This window comes from Neofelis nebulosa, chromosome 3, assembly GCF_028018385.1.
Source record: "Neofelis nebulosa isolate mNeoNeb1 chromosome 3, mNeoNeb1.pri, whole genome shotgun sequence".
Classification (NCBI taxonomy): Eukaryota; Metazoa; Chordata; class Mammalia; order Carnivora; family Felidae; genus Neofelis; species Neofelis nebulosa.
Window position 1 is genome coordinate 76,996,908 of NC_080784.1, and position 5,112 is coordinate 77,002,019.

The 5,112-nt window shown below is 43.0% G+C and overlaps 1 long non-coding RNA gene across 2 annotated transcripts; it reads left to right on the plus strand.

Annotated features, from left to right (window-relative positions):
* The first annotated feature begins 541 nt into the window (after positions 1-541).
* On the plus strand, positions 542-3,227 carry LOC131506985 (uncharacterized). Of its 2 annotated transcripts, none has more exons than XR_009259258.1 (3): positions 542-705; positions 1,928-2,082; positions 2,781-3,227. It is a non-coding gene; the product is annotated as an uncharacterized LOC131506985 (long non-coding RNA). The 2 variants fall into 2 exon arrangements; XR_009259259.1 differs by having other exon boundaries at positions 1,990-2,082.
* Positions 3,228-5,112: the final 1,885 nt, after the last annotated feature.

Consider the following 5,112-nt stretch of genomic DNA (forward strand, 5'->3'; position numbering starts at 1 on the left):
CAGCCCTATAAAACCGTAGGCCAACTAGTCATAAAATTATATTATGATATTATAATGATGTGGCTGAAGAAAGCATCAGTAACAATGTGTTGCCTGTGGACAGTTTCCATTTTAATTCGGTAATGATGTGATTGAAATTAGAAGTGTGCCATGAGGCCACAGAAAGTGTGTACTTTTCTTAAAGTAACCTCATAGCAATTTCCTGATCCAAAGTAAACTCAAGCATGAAAAAATTGGTCAAGGAAAAAGGGAATGTTCACTTGGGTGGGTAAGCTCTCAGAATGGGAAGTCAAGGGAGACAAGAGACGTGAGGGAGAGGCCCAGGGTGCCTCCTTCACACAGAGAGTTCTGGGGATTCCTCAGAGACAAATTCATCTGACCGAGAAATTTACCCTTGAGTCTTTGGCCTTTCCTTTTTCTTCTTTCTGACACCCTTTCTCTGGTTAACATTTTCAGCGCGACTCAAGCCAAGTCAGCTATTTATAGAGCAAGAACAATTTTACCACAGGGTATGGTGTTTAATTTGAAAAGACGTCAAAGAGTGAGGGGCAGATGGCTGAGCAGGCAATGCCTCTCAATGACCTTGATGGGGGCACCCAAGCCCACTGCCTCATCCTGAGTTTTGCAGATCCAGAAATGTCATCTGATGAATGAAATCCTGAACTGACCAAGCTTTAAGAGGAAAAGGATAAATTGATAAGGCAGGTAGGGTGCTTGCTTATTAATTTCTAATGGATCTATGGTGTGGCTTGTGAAATGAGACCGGTTGCCAGCTCAGATGATTCTTTCTGGAAGGCTGTTCAATTCAGGAGACTCAATTATATTTCACAAGATCACTTAAATTTGGAGGATCTCAAATCTTAAAGCTTGAAAGAAAAAGAAAGCAATTCTCAAAATACTCCTTCCTCAACCACACTGAAAGAAAGACTGATTCTTGTTTACCCCACTCTACTGTCCCATAAATTTAGGAGAACATTCTCCTAATGTATCTTTCCATTAACTGGTTATTGTATCGGTTTCCTGGATCTTCCATCATAAGGTACCACAAACTTGGTGACTTAAAACAGAAATGTATTGTCTCAAAGCTTTGTAAGGAAGAAGTCAGAAGTCAAGGTGTCGACGGAACCATGCTTCCTCAAACCTGTAGGGCAATTCTTCCTTGCCTCCTGCTGGCTTCTCTCTGCTGGCTTTCTGGCAAACTCCAGCGTCCCTTGGCTTACAGCTGCATCACTCCAACCTTTGCCTCTGTCTTTACATAGTATTTTCCCTGTGTGTCTGTCTCTGTGTCTCTTCCCTTCAAGAATACCAGTTGTATTAGATTAGAAGCCCACCCTACTCCAGTACCTACAGCAACCCTAAAACCAAATAAGGTCACATTCTGAGGTACTGGGGATTAAGACTTCAACATATCTTTGGGGGGATGGGGGACATAATTCAACCCATAGTAGTTATGCTCAAGCCTGGTTCAGTTAAGCATTTTGCATTAATTCAGCATCTGATGTTAGATAACATGCAGGCAGGTGGTGAGGTAACTATGGGTAAGGCCAGTCCCTGCTCTTGAGGATCCTACAGTCTATTAGAGGAGGCATACATATGAGTAATTTACTTGGTTTTCGCCCCATAGCCTGCAGGAGAAAGTTTAAAATATATTGATGCCCAGATTCTACCCCTGACCAATAAAACCAGAACCTCTGGAACGAGGTGCAGCAGTGTTAGTATATTGTAACAGTTCCCCAGGTGTGATGGTAAATTTCATGTGTCAACTTGACTGGGCCACAGGGCACCTAGATATTTGGTCAAGCAATATGCTGGGCATTTTTGTGAGGGTGGGTCTCATCCAAGCAACTCAAGACCTGAATAGAACAAAAAAGTCTGACCCTTCCTCAATTAAGAAGGAATTTTTTCTGTCTCACTGCCTTCATGCCAGGACATCCTTTTTTCCCTACTTTTAAACTTGAACTGAAACATTGGCCCTTTCTGCATCTCCAGTCTCTGGTCTTCAAAATGGGCTACACCGTGGGCCCTCTTGGGTCTCCAGCTTGCTGACTGCAGATCTTGGGATTTATCAGCCTCCATAACCATGTAAGTCAATTCCTAATTGTGTGTGTGTGTGTGTGTGTGTGTGTGTGTGTGTGTGTTATATAATATTATACATATTTTGGTTCTGATTCTCTGGGGAAGCCTGATATACCAAGTGATTCAAATATGCTATAGGAGTTAAGAACAACTGATCTATAAACCCCAGACAAGGAAATGATTAATTCTGCCTGGAGAGGTGACTTCATAAAAGCCATTATATTTCAGCTGGGCCAGAAAGAATGAGCAGTTTTTGCCTTGCCAAGCATATGGGGCCAGAGGAAAGAGTGTTATCAAGGGGAGCAAAGGAGAGAGGGTGGGAAAACAGAAGGAGTAATTAGAGATGAATCTGCTGCAAATGCCACGGCTAAATAACACGGGGACTTGGTGAAAAGTTTTACACAAGGGAGTGAATGTATCTTAGGAAGACAAATCTGAAAGCTGCGTAGAAAGACTGAAAGTGAGGGAGACCAATTAGACATTGTCATAAAAGCCTGTATTGACTGAATGTTTGTGTCGCCTCCAAATTCATATATTGAATCCCTAAACACCAATGTGGGGGTATTAGGAGGTGGCACCTTTGGGAGATGATTAAGTTTAGATGAGAGTAGAGCCCTGATGATGAGATTAGTATCCTTATAAAAAGAGGAAGAGATATCAGAGTTCCCTCTCTCTTTCTCTCTCTCTCGCTCTCTCCCCACCAGGTGAGAGCACGGCAAGAAGGTGACCGTCCACAAGCCAGGAGGAAGGCCCTCACCAAGAACCAAATTCTCTGTCACCATGATCTTGGACTTTCCACCCTCTAGAACTATGAGAAATCAATGTCTGTTATTTAAGTTTACAGTTACAGAAACCTAGGCTAACTAAGAGGAAGACCAAGCAAAAGATGGTGTCTTCCTGGACTAGGGAAAAACAGACAGGTGTGGGTGTGTGTGTATGTGTGTGTGTGTTTTGTTTTGTGTGTTTTTATGTTTTAGAGCTATAATCACTGGAATTTTAGTGTTTGAGCTTGGGAAATGAGGAGGAGGCATCAAATGTAACTTCAAAGTTCCCAACTTAGGGTAGGAACTAAGAGAATTGTGGTATTAAGATTGGGAGCACAAGAGAAGAAGATTTTGTGGAGGACATAATGAGCTCACTTCAGTTTGAGGTACCACAGGGCATTTGCGTGGAAATGTTCAGTGAGCTGATAAAATTAGGTTTCCAGGCTTCAAAGAAAAAAAAAAAAGATTGTGCTCTTTACACGTAAAAATTGGACAATAATCAGAATGTAAGTGATAACAAGAATTCACGGGAGTGTGTAAGATGAGCTAGGAAGAATATGAAGAGGGCTAAAAACAGAAGCTAGAATAAGTATTTAAGGTACAATGAGGTGGAGAAAGTCTTTTCATCAAGTCATGCTAGTGACTCTCTGATCAGTAGTGACCTAGTAGAATTTGTCTAAAAATATAGCATACCTTCATTCTCTGAGGCCTGCTCATTGAAAACTGGTCTCTACCTTTTCAAGACCTTTTTTCTCTATGAAACAAGTATGGTTTCTCAACTTGTCACTGTTTTAAGAGAAAGCCTAGAACATTCACACAGCCTCTACAGTCAGTCATCATCAGGATCACACTTTCCTCACTGGTTTGGGCTAGATGACTTCTAAGGTTCTCTGTGTCTCCAAGGGTCTCAGAATCTCTAGAAGGATTGCTAAAATGAATACCCTGCCTCGTCTATCATGATAATTCATTATGCTGATGGCCCCAATGAGACTCTCCTCCTGATAAACACATGTCGTGGAATTCATGCACTTGTATACTCCCCTCCCATTAAGTTTGGGCCTCGCCTGCGATTTGCTTCCATAAAGGCACCTGGGTGACTTAGTTGGTTAAGTGCCCAACTCTTGATTTCAGCTCAGGTCATGATCTCGTGGTTCATGGGACTGAGTCCCGTGTCAGGCTCTGTGCTGACATGAAGCCTGCTTGGGATTCTCCCTCTTCTCTCCCTTTGCCTGCCTCTCTCTCTTTCTCTCTCTCTCTCTCTCTCTCTCTCTCTCTCTCTCTCTCTCAATGAATAAGTAGACATTTAAAAATGTGGCAGAAGTGATGGTGTGCCTGTTTCAGTTCTAAGCCTTAAGGAGTCATGGAAACTTCTACTTCTGCCTTCTTGGGAGCTCTGAGGTACTACTAAGATGTCCATCTTCCCCGCCCCCCCCCAAAAAAAAAAGGTCCATCTTCTCTGCTGGAGAAGACATTTAGAAGAGGCAGGACCCTGAGCCCTCAAGAAGAGAAAGAGTCGGGAATAGAGAGAGAAAAAGAGAGAGAGAGACCAGCCATGCCAGCATCCCAGCTGAACCCAGCCCATAGGTGATAGCCAGCTAAATACAATTACAGGAGTGACCATTGGCAAGGCTGACAAAAAACCACTCCATTGGGCTCAGCCCTAATTGCAGAATCATGACCAAATAAAGTGGCTGTTGTTTTAGGCCACTAAGTTTGTGGGATGGTTTGTTACATAGCAAGAGAGAGCCAAAAAGTAAATGATTCTGCAAAACAGAGGTTGGCAAGGGCTGTCTCATATGCCAAGGATCTTACCCTTTTCCTTATGAAGCTGATAAAAGCTAAAGTTGTTCATTTGTCCCAGCCAATAACTGTATTAATCATGCATTTTTATTCTATATTTTCGGTGCTTTGACAACTTGGGGCCTTGCTGACCCTGGAGAAACTGTCCCTCCCTGGGATAGCCAATTCCTAGAGCTAATGATACAGGGCTCCACATCTTTCATACACAAACCAACCAGTCCAGAGCTCATACCCCAACTACCTCCTTATCATGTTCTCACACTCTAGGCTGCCCTCCACCTGCTATAATTACCAGTTCTGGGTACCAGACAACTAGAGAGCCCACTGAAATCATTCAAAGTAGCCAATTCTAAACCTGCTTACCCTGACTGCCTTTCCCAGAAATCACAGTAAAGGTTCTTGCCTAGGCTTTCCCCTGATCCTTCTGCCTCTTGACTAACCCTAGTATCTCCCTATATGCCCCCCACCCACA